The sequence below is a fragment of the Stegostoma tigrinum genome, chromosome 17 (genome assembly GCF_030684315.1).
Source record: "Stegostoma tigrinum isolate sSteTig4 chromosome 17, sSteTig4.hap1, whole genome shotgun sequence".
In the NCBI taxonomy this organism is placed as follows: domain Eukaryota; kingdom Metazoa; phylum Chordata; class Chondrichthyes; order Orectolobiformes; family Stegostomatidae; genus Stegostoma; species Stegostoma tigrinum.
This window is the reverse complement of record NC_081370.1, coordinates 22,699,576-22,714,708: the sequence shown is the minus strand read 5'-3', so window position 1 is coordinate 22,714,708 and position 15,133 is coordinate 22,699,576. Positions and strand designations below refer to the sequence as shown.

Below are 15,133 nucleotides of genomic sequence, written 5' to 3'. Positions count from 1 at the left end.
ACTGAACTTTACCCCATAGGGTTTCAAATGGGCTGGACTACTTCCTACAGATGAGATTTCCAAGCATGCTTGAGTAACTTGAAGCCAAGAGAGAAATGAACCGTGTGATTCAAATATTTTGGAAAGTTTCCAATTCAGAATTAATTTTCACACCAGTTGCCTGAATGAAAAGTAGGATCACATATTGTACAAGAAACTTGGAAATGACTCATTTGTGAATCCCACTTTACAGATTCTCAGAAACTTTTAACTCTTATACACACTCAATTGCTCTTGTAATTTTTGCCATCAGTTGTCGTCATCTTTAAAACATCCACCTTTCTCCATTTTCACTGAAGAAAAACCAACCCCCTATTTTTAACTGTTGGTAGAAAACAGAGAGTTGGAAATTTATCAGCCACAAGAAATCAGGCCCTGAATATTTTATCTCCTATGCTTGATTACCATATTGTTGGCCCACAGGTTGGAATTGTGTGAGGACCAGTTTTTGGACTCTGGTAAATGTGGCAGCAAAGCTATAACATCCTTTCTCACTCCAATGGTAAAATCTGCCTCTGTTAAGAAGCCTGTGTAAAACACAGATTTTGTGACACGTAGCAACTTGAGGACAGCTAATTAATAAGGATGTTGCATCCTCTCCCAGTTTCTGCTGGGCCTGTCAGCTTACAAAGAATCATCCTTTTCACCTAGCATTTTGGTATTGTATCCTTATCTAGCTCATCCTTTTCTAAAGCCTAAAAACTAAAGAACTGTTGTTTGCTATGGTCCTACCTTTAAATGAAGTGAAACAGTGTCCTCACGTATATCTCTAAAACTCAGATGACCCTAACCCCACACCAGGTGACCTCTGCTAGCTCTCTCAATTGAAAAATAATGCCAGTGGGTAAGGCATAAGATCATCTTCAGAAATAGGAGCAGAAGTAGACCATCCAGCCTATTAAACCTGTTCTGCCATTTGTTAAGAGCTTGGTTGATCTGGTTGTAATCTTAATTTCACTTTGCTGCCTGTCTGTCCATATTAACTCCATTTTTGATCAAAAGCCTCTCTAATTCAGGCTTGAACATATTCCATGACTTGCCCTCCACTGCTCCCTGAAGAAGAAAATCCCAAAGACTAATCGCCGTCTGAAGAAATTCCTCCTTAACTCCAACTTAAATGGATCCTCATTTTGAGCTCTGTCTCCTAGTGTTCAATTTCCCCAAGCGGAAGAATTCTCCCAGCATCTACCCTGTCAGGCTCCCATTAGAATCACATGTGTTTCAATAAGATCATACCAAATTCTTCTAATCTTCAATGAGTACAAGAACATAGGAGGATGAATGGGCCATCCAACTGCTTAAGCGTGCTCTGTCATTCTATATCCTGATTGATCATCTACTCAATGCTATAATTCAAAGCTACCTTATATCCCTTCATGTCATTAGTGACTAGAAACAATCTCTTTTTGAACTTACCTGATGACTGAATTTTAACAGCCCTCTGAGATAGAGAACTTGAAATTCATTACCCTCTGAGTGAAGAAATACCTCCTCATCACAGTTTTAAATGGATTATTTAAATGGTTCTGCAGCTACCATTGCAGAATTAATAGAATTTTGAAAGACGATCACCAATGTGTCAATTACCTCTGTAACGACCTCCTTCAACACTATAGGGTGAAAGTTGCTGATTCAAGGACTTTGTCAACATTTGGTCCCATTAATTTCTTCAACTATTACTATTTTTACCAACACTAATTTCTTTCCATTCTATACTCACTATATCCTTGTATCTTTATTATTTCAGGGACACTTGTTGTGTCTTCCCTCTGAAGCCAGAAACAAAGTAATTATTTCCCTCTCTGCCATTTCTCTCACCTATTAAAATCTCTCGTGTCTCAGCTTGTAATAGAGCCTACTTGTCTTTGCTAATCTTTGCTTTTACATTTCTAGTGAAACTTTTACAATGTGTTTTTATACTTTGCTATTTTACATTCATATTCTTTTCACTCTTCCTTTATCAGTGCCTTTCTCCACTTTTGTTGAGTTCTAATATTCTCTCAGTCCTCAAGCTTATAGAAGTTTTGGCAACTTTACAAGCCTCCTCCTTTGATTGAATGATAACTTTAATGTTTGTTAACATGGATCTCTCGCTTTTCCTTTTGGATATTTTTGATTTTATACAAATGCATACTTCTTTGAAAAGCAAGCATTCATTTGTTAAATATTAGCCATTTCTTATCTTTTGTCAAACTTTTAAGATTCATTTTGCCAATCCACTACAACCAACTTCCTCCTTACATCTTCAAAGCTGCCCTTGTTTAGATTTAAAATGCGAAAGCATAGATGCAACCTGCTCAACCTTTCTTCGTAAGACAGTTCCTTTATCTGAGGAATGAACCCAGTGAACTTTATCTGAATTGCTTCTAAAAAAAAGTTTCTCCTTAAGGAAACCAAACTGTTCATATGCACCAGGTATGGTTTTACTTTTGCCCTGTATTTCCAGTCTGCTTGCATAAAAGGCCAATTTTACATTTGTCTTCCAAATTACTTCCTGTGTACACATGCTTTTCTTTCCTGCTTTGTGTACAAGGGCACACAGACCCCTGTGTACTGCAGAATTCTCCAGTCACTCTCCATCTAAATAACATTCTGCTTTTCAATTCTTCCTGTTCACATTTTCCCACATTATACTCCATCTGCCAAACCTTTGCCATTTACTAAAACAACTACACTTATTTGTGGACAATGTGTATCTTCCTTGCATTTGCTTTGCTACCTTTCTTTGGACCATATGCACATTGCATGAATTTGCACGATCAACAATGATCAACTATTCTGCTGTGAGACGGGCCAGTGCCAGTATTAATTAAAGGCTCGGCACCCAAATTAAATTTGGGGAGCTTTATGAACTTCTGCTATTTCAGTTTGTCTGGAACCCGTGTGCATTTTGTCTCCAGCAGGATGTTTTACCTGATAGAACAAATCTTATTTTTCCTCTGATAGCATAAGAAAGTAGGAAAGAAGAATTCAGTGGGCATTCAAAACTTTTCACTAGTATATAAGTTCACTGATGTCCTTTGGAGAAGGAAACTACCATCCTTACCTGGTCTGGCCTACATGTGACTCCACACCCACAACAATGTGATTGACTCTTAACTGTCCACTGAGCAATTAAGGATGGGCAATAAATGCTGCCTATTCGGTGACACCCTCATCCCATGAATAAAGGAAAAAAAAGGCACATTAGTGCTTGGGCTCATATTAAACTATTTGGTTACAAAGAGTAGTGTGCTTTTAATAGTGTACCATGCTTCAAGTAATCACAGGTAAGATGGCATCAGAGATGTTTACATACTCAGGTGACATGCTATGACATAGTGATTATACCATGAGCACATCTCTTAAAGGTACACTAACCATGAGGCATTATATGACATGCACTTCCAAAAAGGTAAAAAATTATCCCGGAAGATATAAATGGTTGCACATAGGCATGTGTTGTTAATTTGATAATTATACAAACATATTTTATAAAAAGGTTATAAGATTAACATTTCAGATTTCAACATAACATTTCAGATGACTGGCAACTCATCCTGATCTGGTGATCTCATCCATCTGGAGAGATGCACTTTGCCGTTTGTTGTACTCGTTTGACAACTTGATTGTTTTATTAGCAGTTGGTGTCACTTAACATCATCACACAGTCATCATCATTGGAGCATTCTTTCTTTGTCCCTTCATGTATGATTGGTGTGTTGCACATCATTTTAAGTTGATTTCTGTTCCCTCACAATATAATACAATGATGAATATCGACTTCGTATGATCTGTACTGGTTAACTTTGCTGATACCTAAGTATTTTATTTCAAGCTTACAATTTGTTCTTTGTGCACAGTCATGTGCACAGTCTTTACTCCCTTGTTGATGATGTATCTCTTTCATTCTACTTGGTCTTTGAAGAAGAATATCTATTGCCTCAGAATAGTTAGATACTTGTTTGCTGTACAAGATTGTTCATACTTATGATCATATATTGTGACAGCGATGGTAAACTTATCTCTATTGGTGTTCCATGAAAATGTAGTAATGGAATATGAAAAGCTTGACCATATTCTGAAATTTGTTGATCTGAGTCTCATTGACATATTTATGTTTATGCATCTTGGTTACATACGCTTTGTTCTAGGCTCTGGTTAAGTTTTAAGTACCCAGGTTTCCTTATATGTATGCCCGACACTGCTTACTACCGCATGCTTTGCTGATATAAAGAAAAGCTGGTTAGCTTTTCAGTAAGTGTGACAAACCATATCAATTACGAATTTTGTTGAGTCATGTACTTTCCTGACCATAGCAATAATGTTGGCTGCACCAAAAACTGCAAATTTTATTGGTCTGCTAATATGAGACTTCACACTCCCATGCACCTACAAGTAATGTATTAATGGTACGGCCCTTTGATTGCCCAAAATTTTCTTCCTAAAGGCTTGATTAGTGTAGAGGCAATAACTAACTCAATGAACCTCAGTAACAGTTCCTATTTGGAAAAGTCAAAGTCATGCCCTATGCTGCTATATCATGTGACAAACTGGTCAATAGACTCTTGGGGCTGCTGTTACCTATCATTAGTTGAACCCTGTAATTCCAAAGACATTTTTACCCTGATCTAGCCTTCATGAGCTTTTCATATATTTTCTGGAACTTTCTGATCATTTGTGGATTGAGAAGTATTACATTCACAGAGACATCAGTGTCTGGGTTCACATTGAGCCATTAGCTTACAAAGAGCATTATGCTTTCACTTGCTTGTCATGTTTCCTATGTGTGATCATCTTCAGCAGCTTCATCACTGACCTTCCCTCTATCAGGAGTGGAAAAATTTAGTGATGATTGTACAACTTTCAGCATGTTGGTAACTTATTAAATACTGAAGCAGTTTGAAGCCATATGCAGCAAGGCCAGACAACATTCAGGCTTGGGCTGACATGTGGTACGTAATGTTTTGATCCACACAAAGGTCAAGTCCAAAAATAGAGAATCTAATCTTGTCTCCTTTGTATTCCATCATCAAACTCCCTATTATCAACCTTCTGGGGTGTTATCATTAACCAGAAACTGAACTGGACTAGCCATGCCATAGTTAATAGAGCACGCAAGATGTTAGGAATCTTGTGGAAAGTCACTCACCTCTTGACTTCAAAGCCTGTTCATCATTCACAAGGCACAAGGAGTATGATGGAACACTTACTTGGATGAGTGCCTTCCAGTAATACTCAAGAAGCTCAACACCATCTGGGACAAAATAGCCCTCTTGATTGGTGTCACACCACATTAAACAATGGCATCATCACCATTGATGCAGTGGCAGAGATGTGTACCATCTACAGGGACACAGAAACAAGTCACCGAGGCTCCTCTGATAGCACCTTCCAAACCCTAAACCTCTACCACCTAGATGGACAAGGAAAGCAGATACTTGGCGATTCCACCACCTGCAAGTTCCCATCAAACTAGTCATCATCATTGGAACTATATTCCCTAACAGTATTTCAACAAATTAACTTCACCTTCCAAAATATGTCCTTATATCCGATAATAATTTGGACACTAGGAATTTCCTTTGTGCACCAGTTGCTTTCTTTGACTAGGAAAAGGCACATGAATAAATAGCATCTGTAACGGGATCAACTGCAATCTTACTAGACATGCTGGCTGCATTTCTAAACTACGCCACCTATTGTTTTTGCTTTCAAATTCTAACCTTTTAATGTAAGTATGAACCAATTGAAGTGTAATTATCTTAGGGAACCTATCATTTTCTCAAGTATAATTTCTTTCTTCCCCTATTTAACAATTTAAAAATTCAGGGCCCTGAATATATGGCAGGATATGAGTACGAACAGAATCAAGGCTGCTTCTTCCCTTCTGTTATCAGACTTTGGACCAGACCTCTCAAATGTGATCTTTCTCTCCCTGCATCTTCTCTGCAGCTGTGACACTGTATTCTATACTCTGTATGTTATAAACTGCCTGTAGAGCAAAAGAAAATACTTTTCATTGTACCTCAGTACATGTGACAACAATAAATAAAATCAACTGGGACAGCTCACATCTCCTATGTTCAAACTAATAACTCCTCCTGGCTATCTAGTGTACGGATGAATTTCCTCTTTGCTGTAATGGCAGTAGCTCATCGACAAGATATGACCCTGAACCTGAGGTTATTGTAATCTAAATTATATGGGCAGATTTTGACGGTATTGCACTCTCACCAGATAGTATGCCTCCTGTGCAGTGGGGGAAGTGTAAGTTGCAGCAGTAACTGTATAATGACAACTTGCCAACAGAAGTAATGAAATTGTTTTCTTTAAATTTCGCTTTCAATTCCGTGCCTTGCCTGGTGGACTTTGGAATTTTCGTGTTTGCGTTAAGTGTGGGTGGTCCTTTAACTTATGGCCAAGAGAAACCCTGAGGACAAGAATGTACCAACATTCCAAGCGATCAACATTGTTAAATCTGTGCATGACAGAAAATGTTGTAAAATGTACAACAGTTAAGCATTAACAACATTTCTAGCACCATTCAGGATGGATATACCAGAAGTGGCAGAGTATATTAAGAAACTGTACAAAATGTCTCCCCATCTTTTTACTATGCAACCTGCCTAAATTGTCAAAGTAATCTGAAGAAATGAATTTGGGTCGTAAACTGAGGAAGTTCTGAGAAAGGGTCACCGGACCTGAAACATTAACTCTGATTGTTTTCTTCACTGATGCTGACAGACCTAGTGAGCTTTTCCAGCAATTTCTGTTTTTGTGACTGATTTACAGCATCCACAGTTGTTTGTGTTTTTATTGGAACATAAACTGCTTTTTCTAAATCTTCCTTTGTTCCCTGCCTTTCTGCTCAGTAAACTTTTCCCCAAATTCTCTCTACTGATGTTAATCTAGTTCCACCACTCAGTCAGATTGTCAAACAGTAGACGTTATTATTCATTATATCTCTGCTGACTCCTCATTGCCCCAGGCTTTGTAACTCCTCCTTACTGATATCAACTGTCACCTTTTGGAACATTAAGAAAAAAGTTATGGAAAATTAAAGAGGACCATCTAGTGTTTAAAACAATGCAGAGGTTTGCCTGTAAAGATTCCCATTAAATCATTAAACAATGCTTCCTCAGCTAATACATTGCAGAGTCCATTATGTATTTCAATAAGAGTTATGAGAAGAAGGCCCTTTGCTACAATTTTTGGATGGTTTGTCTCTTTTTACCATTTTAGTAAAGGCATCTCCTTTGTAGAATGATCCTGTTCACTTGTAAGTACTTTAACCTTTACCATTTAATGCACAAGGCAGCAGTACTTGAAACTGAGTGGAAAGTGATTAAGCAGGTGACAAGGCTGAGAAGGGGGCATGACATTAGTGTCTGGTCCTCCCCTCACTGATAAAGATTAACAAAAGGATCAAACCAAATAAAATACCTTTCCTGTTGATCATCATCTTCCATCTTAACCTTACCAACTCCATTTAAGGAGAAGAACAACATACAAGGGGACGAAAGGCAAAACATCTCTGTTTAAGAGAGGAATCTCTTTAAGCACTGAAAATGCTCGGTGGCTTAGTGCACTGGCATGTGTTCTTGCAACATCTGAGAAAACGATTGGCCAGTCATTTCCGATGTTGAACATTCAAAAGTGGCTTTTAAGGAACATATAGAACAATGGAATTTTCCAATCTCTTGGAATAAACTCTGTTGAAGATTTCATCTAAGTCCAAAAGCTGTCCTTGTAATTCCTTAGCTGGATGGCATCGTTGGTGCTGAATGGTTACATGGTGGAATAAATACACTCATCAATAAAGTTAAGGTCAGATTACAAATGACATACAAATACTAGCTGTATTGGTACTGAAAAATATGGACTAACTTAAATATTTCAGACAATAAGGAATTGCATTTACCGGAATTAACTCGATAAGTTCTGTCCAGAGTTCTCAGCCAACAAGGCCCTATATCCACAGCTTCTGAACTTTGGAAGTTGCCCAGTTTTCAGGAGGCTTCAAAACAAAATTCTTTATTCTCCAAAATCCAGACAATCATGACTTCTGCTCCCACCATATTAGCCATCAGAGCATTTTATTATAAACAAAATATATTAGGTCTGAATACAACTAAATTTCAGTGCAAAGAAGAACACTTGGATGTTGCTTTTTCACAGTTTACAGTGCCGTTCTTCCTATGATAAGTGCAGGGTTTGAACCTCTGATTTAGATTTACTAAAAGCAACTGTGGCTTTCAAAAATATTTGTTTTACTAAGTGTTTTGATCCAACACACGGTAATTTCCTTAAAGGTTAGAGAAACTTCACAGAAGGAGTCTGGCAGTGAATCGCCTTCACAAACGGAAATGGGAGAAGCTAATACTGATGGCAACCATATTTATTGGTGTTCTTTGCCTTGACTGTCAGCAGTGTTGACTCAGCTTGTTCTGTTTTTCTATTCTAGGTGGGCATCACCACCATCAAAAAGGGAGACTTCAGTCATGTTGCTATATCTCATGTGGTGTACAATAATGCCCTTGCATTACCAGTTTTCCTTCAAAGGTAACAAAAAAAGCTTTTAATATTAAAAAATTGTCCTGCGTTTCTCTCTCTGACATGCTGGGTGTTTCTCACACTTTCTCTTTCTATTTCAGATGATTTCAGCCACCTACAGCATTTCGCTTTTCAGGCTGTAAGTGGTGTCTAAATGACATCCCTCTGATTCAGCTGATACAACGCACAACCCAAAATGAAACTGACCTGTGCAGTCTCAAAGATGCAGATTCAATTGATTGGTCAGCTACCTGGTTTCTGACAGACTATGTCTGAGATGCATTGAAGCTAAGGAGGGAAAAACATCATTGGCTATTTGAGCCTTTTACTGCTGTCTTTGCAGCAAAGTGTGACCATATGCATATCATGGGAGGACTTGTCTACCATCTGGGACCAGACTTTAAAGGAACCATACACTTTCCAGAAAGTTTGGGGAACAGGGGTGAAGGGAAAAGGGCATAAATTGGCTACAGAATTGTTAAAAATTCTTCAGAGACCAAGATTGGCTGTACAGCGGAGATCTCAAATTCCTCACAATATTCTCAGTCTGCTACATAGCAATGCCAAGCAGTCCCTTGTTGCGTCTGTACAGCACAAAAGTAATTGAAAATTTATTTAAATACATTATCAACATTCACTTTAAAGCCTTGTTTTCAAGTCATAACGGCAAATGTTTATATTGAGGTAGCAGGATTGGAAAGAAAGGGTTTGACCCACACAGATGTTAAAGCTCTATATTTAAAAGCTACAGAGAATATTTATAATCCTGCCTTTCCGGAGCCATGCCAGGTGTTATGCTACTTTACAGAAGTACAAATGCATATCTGGTTTATGTCATTAGAACAGAGATCAGATGCTAAAACTGAAACAGGCTCCAGAGAGGTAGCATCCGCGTTAAACACTATTTTATGTTGCTGTTTCGATTAATCATTTAGCAAGGTCTCTGAAAACATGCAAGTACTTTGCTAAAGCTGCTTGCCAGAAATTAGGTTTCCTCTTTCAGTTCAAACAAATCTTTTACCCTCAGCTATCCTTAACACTTTCTAAATCCCAGCTTAATATATCATTCCCATATCCTGTAATATATTTTTCACAGCGCTGGGCAAAATTAAAAATTTGTAGTCTAGAGGGATGTACTCTTCATTTTCATATACAGCCCAACTCCTCAAGTCATTTCTCAATATTTAATAGGATAATGGTCAGTGGTTCTCTGAATTTTCTTTTTATGAAAAATAAAGATGCAGCATTCTCCCCATTCAGCTTATGACTGCAGACGTTAGTATACTGTATGTTCCTCCACTCTAATATGTACTTTCGCAGGTCCCCAGAGAGTGGAAATTCTTACTCTCTTTCTTTAACAATTCAAAGACTTTAACATAAAATCTTGGTGATATCTATGAACAAAAACAAAGTTGCTGGTAAAGCTCAGCAGGTCTGGCAGCATCTGTGAAGGAGAAAACAGAGTTAACGTTTCAGGCTCTTTCTTCAGAATAACCTGCAACATTAGCTCTGTTTTCTCCTTCACAGATGCTGGCAGACCTGTTGAGTTTTTCCAGCAACTTTGCTTTTGTTCCTGATTTACAGCATCCACAGTTCTTTCGGTTTTTACTTGGTGATATCTAGTCTACTTGATTTAACTCACTTGTTTTCCTTTTGTTAAAAACAAACTTTGGAAGTATCCTCCACTAAGGTCCTTTTCCTTCATCTGCATTTCTCAAGTAATGATATATATGGTCTAAGTTTTCCCGCTTTTTGGCTGGGTGTCATTTTCAAGAAGTTTCATGGATGGGCTCTCACCATACCCCTGGGACATTTTTCTCAAACAGTCTTCTGCTGTTCACCTCAATAAGTATGCACCCAGGTTCCCGGGTGCCCCTGTTGTTTGATCATGTGACAGCGAAGTTGGAGGTACTTGCCAATGCTGGGGGCTACTGCCATCCACTGGTCAATGGCTTATCACTCTCACTGTTGCAGGCTGCATCATCACTCAAATGGTTCTCACCCACCTCAACTTCCCAAATGACCAAACTTTCTTGCTGTCTACACTTCTTACTCCCTCACTGGGTAAATATATTATCGCCTTACCTGCTCTACCATTAAATAAGCCTTCCAGCCACTTTCACCTTAATTCACTCTTCTTCTTGTCATATTGCAGGAGAAAACGTCACATGTTGGGACAGAGAGGACAAGAACCAGAAGTTGAGGTGGCTGACACTCATGTTCACATTACATGAGTAAAAGATCCTTGAACTGCTGGAAAGAGACAAAGACTGCTTATATACAAATGCCACAACCATCATGTCAAGACAGCCAAGTAAAATGCATTGCAGTGTGCTGCAGGGCTCTACCATACCATTACTGTCATCTTAAAATGTTCAAGCTTCTCCACTTCTGCACACTAACCTTAGTCTCTCTTCTCTCATACAGGCACCAACGGTACCTACTCAATCACTGCCCAAAGGACCAGCCCCTTAGCCAATCAACTACTCTTAAGTAGAAACTACATATCCTTCGGAGGATTTACCAGCAAGGTTTTCTCCTGTACCCTTCATCAGCTCAGATGTTGGCACCTTGCTAGGATGTCTTTCTAGATTGGATTCAGGGACACTCTCCACATCTCAGGCACGTCTTTGTAGCTAGTTGAGGAAAACATACCCCTGGCTGATGGCATGCAGAGTACTGCCAGAGACGAGGTACTTGTTCGAGCCCTGACAAAAGATTGCTCCATGTTGTCAACCATTAATAATTTTGAAGAAGCGCACAGTCACAGGAGCAGCAGGCAGCTTTGTAGGAGACCTGTGAGGACCTGTCTCAAAGGTTGGATAAGTCTGGTGTTATCAGTACATTGCTGGCTCTGGAATGCTTATGCATGACTGTCTTCATGGTCAGGTTGACAGATACCATGTAAAGTTAGGTCTAATTGAACACTCAGCAGCTGCTGAGAATGTATGCTGACCTGCGCTCCATCACCTTAGCCATTGTGGTTCAACATTAGCAACAAGTGAGAGGCAGAAAAGGGGCCTCAAACGGATTCAAATGGCCTGTCCTCTCGAGGATGCAGAATGGTGCCTGTAGGCACATGGACAGAGGAGGTCCCACATACAGCACACCCTCTCCTCTAAGGAGTTACCTCTCAGGACATTCCAGAGGTGCCACACCCCCTCTACCTTTATACTGCCCGTGATTTGCAATGCTGTGGAAATTGCAAATGAGGAGGGTGGGCCTGTATCTGGGCAGGATATGCACAGCATGTCAGAGTTATAGAATTATACAACACAGAAACAGTCCTTTTGGTGCACCATGTCGAACCAAACTCGCTCCGCCCACTGCCTCCACAGCCAGCAGCTCCAAAGGAGACAGCAGCACACATCCCTGCCGGGTCTTCACCATTCCCCCAGACCTCCCCTTTACTGAGGATGAATGGTCAGTCCTCAGTAAAGGGCTCACCTTTGTCCCCTCCAACCAAACATCAACAAATACCGGTTACTCTTGGATGTTGTACAGTTTTTCCACTGCCTCCGCCTCCGCGCTTACTTCTTCAACTGTGAGCCTAACCCTCCCTCTACTGACCCCCTTCTCCCACCTCCAATGCACTCCCTCCTCCTGGACTTCAGCCCAAGGCCTCCTACCCTCCCTCGACCTCTTCATCTCCAACTGCCGTCAGGACATCAATCGCCTTAACCTCTCCACCCCTCTCACCCACTCCAACCCTCCCCTGCAGAACATGCAGCCCTCCGCTCCCTCTGCTCCAATCCCAATCTCACCAAGAAAACCATGGACAAGGGAGGTGCGGTTGTAGTATGGCTCACTGACCTCTATATCATTGAGGCCAGATGCCGACTCTCCGATACCTCGTCCTACCGCCCTCTTGATCATGACCCCATCCCTGACCACCAAACCATCACCTCCCAAACTATCAAAAGCCTTCCTGCTCCTATGATGCTGCTTGCCCTGCTGTGTTCATCCAGCTCTACACCTTGTTATCTCAGATTCTCCAGCATCTACAGTTCCTACTATCTCTAAAACATCAAACTACACTAGCCCCATTTATCTGAATCTGTTCTGTAGCCTACTATGCTGTAGAATTTTAACTGTTCATCCAGATGCTCCTTAAATATTGCAAGAGTACCTGCCTCTGCTACTTGCTCGGGCAGTGGGTTCCCCTGGGTGAAAAAAAATTTCCTCAGATCTCCTCTAAACCACTTACTCCTCACTTAAACTCGTACCCTCTCGTCTTAGACATGTTCCATCTGCCACATGGAAAGGATTCATACTATCTACCCTGTCTATGTCTTTTATAATGTTGTAGGCCTCAATCAGATGCCTGCTCAGACTCCTCTGCTCCAAGGAAAGCAATCCCAGTCTATTCAGTCTCCCTTCACAACTAAGACTTATCATCCAGATAGTATCCTCGTGAATGCATTGTGTCCATGCATTCACATCCTTCTGATAGTGTGGCCACCATATCAGTTTTTCACTTGTTGCTTAACTTTATAAAGTTGGAACAAGACTTCCTTGCTCCTATATGCTACGCCCTGACTAATATAGCAAGCATCCCATACGCCTTCTTCACCTCCCAATCCACCAATGCTGACACCTTCAGGGATCTATGGACTTGTACACCAAGGTTCCTTTTTTAATCAGAACTCCCTAGGGCCCTTCCATTCATTGTACTTATCCTTCCCTTTTTAGACCTCCCAAAATGCATGTCTAGGTCCTCTAGTTACAAGTACCGCTCTGCTCCCCTCCTCTGAAGTGTCATCTGCCCAAATCTTCGGGCCAACAGCCTCTGCTACAGAAAAGGCTCCTTCCGCCAAAGCTGTGAATCAAGGGACTGTGCCTAGACTTAGTGGGAGGACAAAATGTTCTTTTGTGTACATACAACAGCATGGGTAATATTTCATTGTAAGTACTTTTGCATATCTACAAATATATACATATTTTAGGTGATCACATATCTGAACGACTGTCATTTTAACATAGTATTGCATTCCATGGCTATGATGGCAGAATTAAGCAGCATCTTCTTAAGATAAACGTTAATGTTGAAGCATTGCCTGTCTCTGAGAAGTATTCTGCATGGTAATAAATTTCATATCTCCTTCACCTCTTAAGTTTATGAGTGTAAAAAGACTTGGCACTTTAATGAGAAGTTGTCTGAAGGTAAAGTTAAAATGAACACCTTACAATTAGTCTTTACAACTCAAATGCCACACTTAAAGCTCACTTTTGGTTTTGTGAACATTCATGAATACACATTTCACTGGCAGCAAAAATTTATTCCACTTATGTGTCTTACAACACACATTTAAATTTGGGGATGTCCTATACTCTATTAACAACCAAACTCTACCTCATAATACAAAGAAGTCCATCCTGCCTGTGCGGATAATGAAACTTATTCTACACTGTGAATGAGTTGGTGGCAAATATTTATACTTAATGCACAGTTGAGATTCAGTTGAAGATGGAAGGGGATCCATGTCATGTTCATGAGAATGAATTCTAGGCTCTGCCTGAACATCAAGACTAACACACACACATCTTGTATAGTTGTCCCTTTGAAGCCCATCCGTACTAAGCCTTCCCGCCTCATTCTTATTTGATGGACAGTATTCCATATCTTCCCTCCATAGCCCTAGTCTATGCAGTGTCATGCCCAATATTGCTTTTTACTATCTACCCTAATGAAGACAGGGGCAAAGTGTTTGTAAGAAACTCCACTCTCATAGTACCCTATACCCTTCAATGAAATATCAGATACTTTATATTTGAAATGGGCCCCTTCACTGTCATTGTCTCCCCATGTTCCAGCAAAATGCTTTAAATTCCCGTGTTTGAGATTGCCACTGTCTAAAGCACTGCATGGACTTTGCCCTAATAACCTCAAACCACCAGGACTACTTGTGGTCTTTTCTTCTGACTTGTAAGGCAGCCCCAACTGAGTAGAGCCCAGTCCCTGACTTCTGTCTCTACAGCTCCCCAACTGGGTTATCTGTGCTCCTCAGGCTGGTTGGACTTAGCCTGCAGGACTGACTGGCCCAATCCCTGGCCAGGAAGGATGTAGATTACCAAACCATCATTGCACTAAGCAGCAACTGACTGTGGCCAAGCATTTAAACTGAGTTTAGACGATGTCATTGACTGAGTCATAGAATGAGTCAGTTTTTACAGGACGGAAAGAGGCCATTGGGTCCATCATGTCTATGCCTATCATTAAGGATCCATCTACTCCAAGTCTATTTACCAGCACTGGACCCATAGCCTTGGAGCGGTCACAATTTCTAACTAACCATTGGCCCCCTTTTCTTGGACGAGGGCGACTCTCATAAGGCTCGGATATGTCTGTTTGGCTGGGTAATGGAAACTGGGCTTATCCTGAATTTTTCTTTGAAGAAGAAAGTATTTATTTTTGATATTTTCAGATCAACCTGTTCAGAGATGTCATTATACACTGTTGGAGTAGGTAGGACTTGAACTAGGCCTCCTTTGTAACTCTTTAGCTTTCTGGCACTACCTTTACATCAGAGAAGGATTGAAAGATTGTGGCCAGTACCTC

The 15,133-nt window shown here is 40.3% G+C and overlaps 1 long non-coding RNA gene across 1 annotated transcript; it reads left to right on the top strand.

Annotated features, from left to right (window-relative positions):
- Positions 1–2,130: 2,130 nt before the first annotated feature.
- On the top strand, positions 2,131–13,567 carry LOC125459160 (uncharacterized). The gene is made up of 3 exons (XR_007248974.2): positions 2,131–8,583; positions 10,730–10,888; positions 11,002–13,567. It is a non-coding gene; the product is annotated as an uncharacterized LOC125459160 (long non-coding RNA).
- The last annotated feature ends 1,566 nt before the right edge of the window (positions 13,568–15,133 follow it).